Source organism: Hyla sarda, chromosome 3 (genome assembly GCF_029499605.1).
Source record: "Hyla sarda isolate aHylSar1 chromosome 3, aHylSar1.hap1, whole genome shotgun sequence".
NCBI classification, from domain to species: domain Eukaryota; kingdom Metazoa; phylum Chordata; class Amphibia; order Anura; family Hylidae; genus Hyla; species Hyla sarda.
In genome coordinates this window covers 339988772-339997451 of record NC_079191.1, presented here as the reverse complement: position 1 = coordinate 339997451, position 8680 = coordinate 339988772, and the positions used below count along the sequence as shown (strand labels likewise).

Genomic DNA, 8680 nt, shown 5'->3' with positions numbered 1-8680 from the left:
CAGATTACTTGCTTGACGTGCAGCCAGGACCAATTTTTCTTTAATGTGATAGAAATGGACCCGTAGTATAACATCTCTTGGAGAGGAGGCAGGAATAGCTTTCAGTTTGGGGAGACGATGAACTCTGTCCAGGAGGAGATCATGTGAGGAAGCAGAGGGTAGTAGGACAGAGAAGTAATCGATAACAAAACTATACAGATCCTCTGTTTTGACCTCTTCAGGGACGCCTCTGATCCTTAGATTGTTCCTCCTGGAACGGTCTTCAATATCAGCAAGTTTGGCCTTGATGGCCGTAATGTCATCCTCCACAACCAAATTGTGTGCAGAAGTTAGCTCCCCCATTTTAGTTTCCAGTTGAGCAGTACGAGTCCCCAGAGAGTGTAGCTCCTGCTGAATGCTGGAGACTGCCGACCGGATTTCAGTCCGGATCGTGGCCGTAATGTCTGCTGCAACAGCAAGCAGCGCCTCCTCGGTGAGCGCAGGCAAGGGCCCAGATGAGACACCACCAGGTGCAGTCACTGACCTTAACAGGGTTGAGGTGCTTGAGCCAGCAGGCGAGACTGGTTGGCAGTGTAAGGGCAAGTCCTTCACCGGGGATCCAGCAGAACTTGGAGAGGAGGTAGCTGCATGAGGAGAGGCTCGTAGAGACGCTGATGAGCCATTAGCAGCCCTGGTTTCCTCAGCACCGGAGGCCCGTAGAGCTCCGGCGCCATCTTGGGAATCAGCAGCCGGGAAGAACTGGGTCAGTTTAAGCGGGCTTTTCTTCCCCTTCTTAGTTCTGGCCATGTCAGCACACAAACGGGATCGGTTCAGTAGTAGGCAATGTAAGTGGAGCAGGAAATAGCTGGTTAGTGCTGCTGAATAGCCGGTAACAGACGGAGCTCACAGACTATGCAACTTCCGCCATGCGCGTCCAGGCCACGCCCCTAGACTGAACATTTTTAATGTGACAAACAATGGAATCGAACGTGAGAATCAACACGGTAAAGGAGGAGAGCATATTTAAAAGAAGAAAAACTACCACAAGAGGACATAGTTTTAAATTAGAGGGGCAAAGGCTTATGCAGTAATATCAGGAAGTATTACCTTACTGAGAGAGTAGTGGATGCATGGAATAGCCTTCCTGCAGAAGTGGTCGCTGCAAATACAGTGAAGGAGTTTAAGCATGCATGGGATAAGCATTAGGCTATCCTTCATATAAGATAGGGCCAGGGACTATTGATAAGATTCAGATTGGGCAGACTAGATGGGCAAAATGGTTCTTATGTTCCGACACACGTTTCTATGAGTCACAAAGTTTGTTGGCTGGAGCAGTCACATTGAGCCCTCTCTGCAGGTGCTAAAAAATATTTTGGGAACAAAGCCGATCTCCTGCCGTGAATTTGATGTTGATGGTGAATTTCCTTATTTGTCATAGTAAACCGTGTTACACTTTCTTTTTACATCAAAATTATTGTTCTATAGTTGATAACACTGTGATCTAGAAAACAGGAATTTGAGGGCTACAATAGAATAGAGCAGGAAACTTTATTAGATCGCTTAATGGGGTACTCCGCTGCTCAGCGTTTGGAACAAAATGTTCTGAATGCTTAGAGCTTTTGCCGGGGGCTCCAGGAAGTCAGATACAAGTCACACCACATTTAAAGGGGTACTACGCCGCTCAGCGTTTGGAACAAAATGTTCTGAACATTTAGGGCTGGTGCCGGGGGCTTGTGATGTCATGGCCCCGCCCCCTTAATGCAAGTCTATGGGGGGGGTGACGGTCACCACGCCCCCTCATATAGACTTGCATTGAGAGGTGGGGGCATGATGTCATAAGGGGGAGCGGTGACAGTCACAAGCCCCCAGCACCAGCCCTAAATGTTCGGAATATTTTGTTCCAAACGCTGAACAGCGGAGTACTCCTTTAATTGTGGTGTGACCTGTATCTGACTTCCTGGAGCGCTTCCAACAGTCAAATACCTAGGACATGCTAAATTTAAAACATAGACTCTTTATGGGAATCAGATATCATCAATAAAATGTATAAGGCAGTAAAATGCAGAGAAAAAACTTTCCTACAGTATCATTTGAGGAGAAGGGATTAGCTTCTTTGCTTTTTCTGTGGGTATACATTTTTTCATGCTTAAAAAACTATACTTACCTTACTCTGGTCCTCTATTCCATTCATCTCTTCTGGCTGCTTCCAGGACAAGAGCTCAGAGAACCTGCCTACTCAACCAATCACTGACTGAAATAGGACATTGCTGCGCCAATGTTTAGTTGAGCAGGTAGATCCTATTCTGGGTATTTTTTCTATTTTTCCACAGGCTAAGCAACATATACATTTTTTTAAATGTTGAATCACACCTTTAATGTGTTACTGTAATTTATTACACTTTTGACATGTCACACAGACACTCAAAAGTTTAGATCGGTCAGGGTCTCAGTTTTAAGGCCCCCTTCAATCATTATATACAGTACAGCATGGGGAAGTAAATGGCAGCCCATCTCCTGCAATTAGACGGACTGAGCAATGATCCAGGGAGTGATGCCTGCCTTACCTTGGTATATCTAAAAATCGGACAGGGTCTCAGCACTGAGACCCTGAATTATCTGACTTAAGTTTAATTGTGTAACAGTAACACTTTAATGTGGCTGGAAGCATTCTCAGTAGCATCTTTCTATTGATTTTAATGGGATCTGTCAGGATGTCTAGCTTTTTACTAGAGGAAATAGCGCTAAATACATAACTTTTCTGTCTGCAAGAGAGGCTCCTAATGGAACCTCCAATGCATATGTGAATGAAGCCTGTGTTTCTCTGTATTTATGAGAAAGACTAGAATACACCAGTATTATAAAAAGCACATAGTTGATTGGTTACTTGACTACAGACATACAGTATAACAATACACATTGGATAAGAAGCCCAAAATAATGGAAGATGGTCGATATAACTGTATTATTTAGTCTTCATAATTAAAGAAAAACTGTCAGCCTGTTCACTCACATTAAACCCAACACACTAATAGTGTGGGTTAACAGAAGTCCAACGAGGGGTCACTTACCTAAATATATTGAGTAGGTCCTGAGATATGTCCCCCAGAAGATCCTCTGCTGAATTCAGTGAATTGTGTGCAGGGGCGGGGCTTTGCGACTCAATTTACATAACCACTGTCTATGACTCCACTTCACTAGGATGTGGCGTTACACACAATAAATATGTCAATTGAGCTGGTGAAGCCCCGCCCCATGCACACGATTCACTTAATTCAGCAGTGGATCTTCTGGGGGACATATCTCAGGACCTACCGAACATATTTAAGTAAGTGACCCCTTATTGGACTCCTGTTCACCCACACTATAACACAGTTTAATGGGTTTAGTGTGGGTAAACAGGGTGACAGTTTTCCTTTAAGTGCAATTCTATGAAATGTCGTAAAACATAATAGTAATATCTACTTATGTAACTGATGGGGGGTTCTGCACAAAGATGCAGAAGATACAGAATTAAATGGACTTTGTATGTCTGCTCTGCCTGAATGCATTTTGAAGTGTTCAGGTAAAAGGGATGCATTGTTTATACTGTAGCTATGAGACAGCTGTGATGGATTACTGTTATGCCTCGCTGTGCATTTTTGTGGATTAAGGAGACCTTGTTATGGCTGTGAATCTGGTGAATGAATTTATAATTCTAATTGAAAATAGAATTATTTGGTCTCATATATTGGATTCAATATTGTTGGATAAAGAAAACTAATAAACCTATATTGTTACCTCTTACATGAAGATCATAGAAGTAAAATTAAAAATAGGTGCCATATTAGATCAGAATTCACAGCTGATATCTACCAAAGTGAAACTAGGCGGTGGTCTAGCTCATAGTAAAACCTGAAACATTTGACACAGAAGCATACAATATAGGTTATTGTGAATATCTAAGCAAAGTAAAACAGAACTGATGGCTCTCCTCTGCTGAATGCTCACACCTGCACCCGGATTGACCGGCAGTGTTCCCAGTCCACACAGCAGTACAGAAGAAAGAATTTCCAGCGCAGGATACAATGCAACAGGTTCTATATTACGGATCACTTGGAATGCACAGATAACACCAACGCGTTTCGGGTCAAGCTGGAAATTGCATGCTCATGTTGAATCAGAAACATTGATATATGTTCCCTCAAAATTTTCAAACATTGTCTTCTTTTTTTAAACCGGAAAACAGGTGAGAAAGCAGATGTGGTCATGCTGAATCCATCAACCCCCATAAACAGCAAAGGCTAAACAAGTGACATGGTAATAGTGGTTAATGGACATGTGATATTCAATGAAGAAGTTACAAATTTAGTGCATCATTACCAAGCACTACGGCCACAAGGACCACAGCCCCTCTCTCCTGGTTCAGAGGAAGCTTTCCGATGGCAACTTACCACCTGGTTACATACTGATGTAGGCATGGTTATCTTGAATATGTTAAACTTACACAGTAATGTATTTTACTGGGATATCCTACTTTGATTTTTGTTTGCTTGCATGCTCCTTTTGCAGTAAGGTAGACTCTTCTTCCATGTGCATAACTTCACAGGTGGTCCTCTCAGCAGCTGTCATATCTGCAGCTGTCTCCCCCACCTGCTCTACTCTAAGGCTGGGTACACATATGTCCAACGGAGAGAAATTGATGCTAGAACTGATCTCATTCATTTGAGTGGGACAGTTCACAATCATCCAGCATTTCAATTTTGAAGCCAGATGGTTGGACACGCCAGATAGCACCGGAGAGGGGGGGGGGGGGGGGGACGCATGGAAACAATTGATGCCGGATGCCATATTACTGATGACAACTAATGCACATTGTCATCAGTTATGGCATCAGTGGCGTTGAGATCTAGGCTGAGTTCACCTATGTCGGGCACCGGACGTATGTGAACCCAGCCTTAGTGGCTCACCTGTCGGAGGTAGACTTTTTATCCTTCTGCAAGAAGTCTGGCTCCAACAAAAGCTGCCTGGTGTGGAGACTGGAGGGAGGCTCCCTGTTGTCATGTATTTTTTTTTGTACTCTTTTTTTACATCAGCTGACTGGAACTGTCTTTGCAGCTTCTGATTTATTACAAAGGAGGCTTTGTGACCCCTAGAGTATGCAGGGTGCAAATGAATCACACCCTTTTCCCATTTTTCAAATAAAATAATGTAAACAAACAAACATAAATATATGTGGTGTTGCCGCATGTGGAAATGTCTGAACCATTAAAATGTTACATCAATTAAACCACACAATGGTGTATATATGTACAAAATACTAAAGTTCAGAATTGCTGATTTTTGGTCACTTCATATATCAGAAAAAAAAAGCTATAAAAAGCGATAAAAAAAATTCCCATCAAAACAAAAATGGTACCAACCCATAAAAACTACAGATCAAGGTGCAAAGAATGAGCCCTGTATACATCCAAATAAAAGTGTTATAGGGATCAAAAGTAGACAATTTAAGTATACTAATTTTCACACAAAAAAGTTATACTTTTATTAAAAGTAGTAAAATAAAATAAAAACTATGTAAATCGGGTATCATTGCAATGGTATCAGCCTACCGGTAATGTATCATTTTATTTTACCGAAAACACACTGTGTAGAAATGGAAGTTAAATGTTGTTGTTTTGTTTTGTTTTTTTCTCTAATTTTGCCCCACAAATATGTACAGTATATTTTTTTGTTTCACCTTAGAGTTTGGGGTAAAATTAGTGATGTTGCTACACAGTACAATTGGTGGTGCAAAAAACAACATTTAGGCTGGGTTCACATATGTCTGGCATCCGGAATAAGTGAACTCAGCCTAGATCTCGACGCAACTGATGCCATATCTGATGACCAGTTGTCATCAGTTAAATGGCATCCAAAGTCCCCTGTCAGGTGCCCTCCGGCGTGTCCAACCATCTGGCGTCAAAATTGAGACGCTGAATGATTGTAAACTACCCCATTGAAATGAATGGGATCAGTTTTAGCATCAGTTTCCCTCCGGTGCACTCCTGTGGAAAATTGTGCCGGACAACTGATATATGTGAGCCCAGCCTTACATGGGATTTTAGATAAATAAATATAGAAAGTGTTATGGCTCTAAGAAGGCGAGGAGGAAAAACAAAAGTGCAAAAATGAAAAATTGATGTGTCCTGAAGGGGTTAATAGCCCACTTCTCTTCTCCCTCTGAGTGGGTGACACAGATCTGTCGCTACTCAGACGAATACATTGGCTGGCTTTGCATTCAGAAGAGGCACCAGCACTGTGATCAGTGCTGCTTACTTTCCTACTTTCTTCTACAAGGACTCGACTTGAAGCTACAAGGGTGCGGTTGTCTAAAGCAATTACTAATAAATGTGGTCCATTGATTTATGTCTAAATATGTCTTTTTGTAAATTCTTTTTTTGTTGGTAAACAAAATGTTGTAGAAAAAATAACGGTTATGTTATGGAAAGGTCAGCACCTAATAAACATGTTCAGAACACTAAAAGGCAAATTGGCTCCAGTCACAAAGTGGTTAAGCAGATAGCAATAACTGTCATAAGCGAGGTAATTGTTTCATTTCGTCTTACTGATATCTATCTTTTGTTACTGCCAAAAAACAGACAATAAAAAAAAAAAAGAATCACCTCTACTCAACCCTGACACATGCCAGGTCTGGAACTAGGCCACCATTTGAAGGTATGCCAGCATATACACAATGTCATTTGATGCAATAAGAGACTTCACAAGGAAATAGTCACCAAAACCTAAACATCAAATAGCTTTAGGGACAAGGGGATGGACAGGTTGACAAATTGGGAATATACAGTAAGCCATTGTAAAATAGCCACAAAATGCAGAGCCTGCTTTATACATATATTTATTAATATATTTTATATATACGCATACAATATAAAGTATTGTATATGACAGTTCTCAATTAAGAGATCAAATTTATGGTGGCTGAAGCTAAATGTTTTATCTTGGTTTATAGGCATAAATCTTACTTTACTTTCCATTAGCAAGAATTCATGTACAGTCCATCTGAAGGGCATTTTATACTATTAAATTATTGACACATTTAATCAAGATAATGTGTTCAAGGTAGAAAATGATATTCTTACGCTGGGATTCTTTTTTATCTACTAGGACATGTCTAGAAATTAAAGTTCTTTGTTAAATTCCATAGCTATAATTCTGGTTCAACAAAGCAACTGCAGGTACCTTAAAAACTGAATAAGAAATGAAGTGTCCTACTGTCAAATGGCGGTGGTAGGATGTGGCTCAGGACCTCGAGGCACTGTGGCTTGCAGTTAAAGTCAAAAGTTACAGTATACAGTAGAAGATAAAAGATAAAAGTGGAACTAACCCTTGATGTTTGAAACAATAGTTCCTTAAAACAACACGGCAGAATGGACAAAGACAACAGACAGGTAAGCAATGCACGTTTACGCTGCCAGGTGTTTCTGCCAGCTACAACCACTTCCATGAGTGAGAAGGAAGTTATTCACCTGACCTCATGACGTAGGGATATGTAAATCATACAGGTTATATGAAAAAAATATAAAATAAAAGCACAACTCAAAGAAATAAGTAGCATTAGAAGAAGAAATAATAAGATGAAAGAACGAAGGAAAAAGCAGAATTAGAAAAAAAAACTGAGAATATTCATTAAGATTATTTAAAGGGGTACTCCGGCCCTAATACATCTTATCCCCTATCCAAAGAATAGGGAATAAGATGTATGATCATTGGGGTCCCGCCGCTGGGGAGCCCTGCAATCTGTCATTCCGCACCCACCTTTGTGAGCTCTCTGCAGCGCTGGAGGCTCCAAGTGGCAAGTGTGACATCACGACTCCACCCCCATGTAATTTCACACATGCCCCCTCAATGCAAGTCTATGGAAGGGGGCGTGATGGTCGTTTGGATAGGGGATAAGATGTATTTGGGCCGTAGTACCCCTTTAATCCTAGTCCTTCTAATGCTCCGGTCTTGAGGATCCATTTGGCTTCACATCTCAGTAAAGCCTTGCGAGGGTCAATCGCAGGGTAGTTACACTTTTAATCCCTGTGAATTGCAGAACATCAGCATTTCCTCTATGCTCAGTACGGACATGCTCAATAAGACAGATGAAGTTGACTCCCCCTTGAATAAACCTCATATGTTTACTAAATCTGATTCGTAGGGGTCTGATGGTGAAGCCCATATAGAAATGCTCACACAGCAAAAAATGAGGTAGATAAGAAAGTCTAAATGGCTCCAAAAAAGTTCCTTCAACTTTCAGAGTTTTTCCTAGGGAAAGAAATTTCCAGCGGGGGCAATGGCCACATTTGTGGTTACCTTTAGTGGGTGAAATAGATTTTTCTTTTTAAAAGCATCTAATGGTACAGCACTTTTGATGAAGATGTTTCTTAAAGGGGTATTCCGGGCAAAAACATTTTATCCCCTATCCAAAGGATAGGGGATAAGATGTCTGATCGCGGGGGGCCCACTGCTGAGACATGAATGGAGGGGGCGTGGCGTGACGTCACGTCCCCAGGTTTCCGAAACGTCACGGAGGTTTCCGAAACTGGAGATTCAGCACCCGCATAGAATGCAGGTGCTGAAGGGAGATCACAGGGGGTCTCAGCAGCGGGACCCCCCCGCGATCAGACATCTTATCCCGTATCCTTTGCATAGGGGCTAAATGTTTTTTGCCCGGAATACC

The 8680-nt window shown here is 41.6% G+C and overlaps 1 long non-coding RNA gene across 1 annotated transcript in view; it reads right to left on the bottom strand.

The window, feature by feature from the left end:
* Nucleotides 1-4131: 4131 nt before the first annotated feature.
* The window catches only part of LOC130360806 (uncharacterized), a 44169-nt gene continuing 39620 nt past the window's right edge, over nt 4132-8680 (bottom strand). Inside the window, exon 3 of the long non-coding RNA XR_008890803.1 lies at nt 4132-4259. This is a non-coding gene — a long non-coding RNA (uncharacterized LOC130360806). The remainder of the gene's footprint in view (nt 4260-8680) is intronic.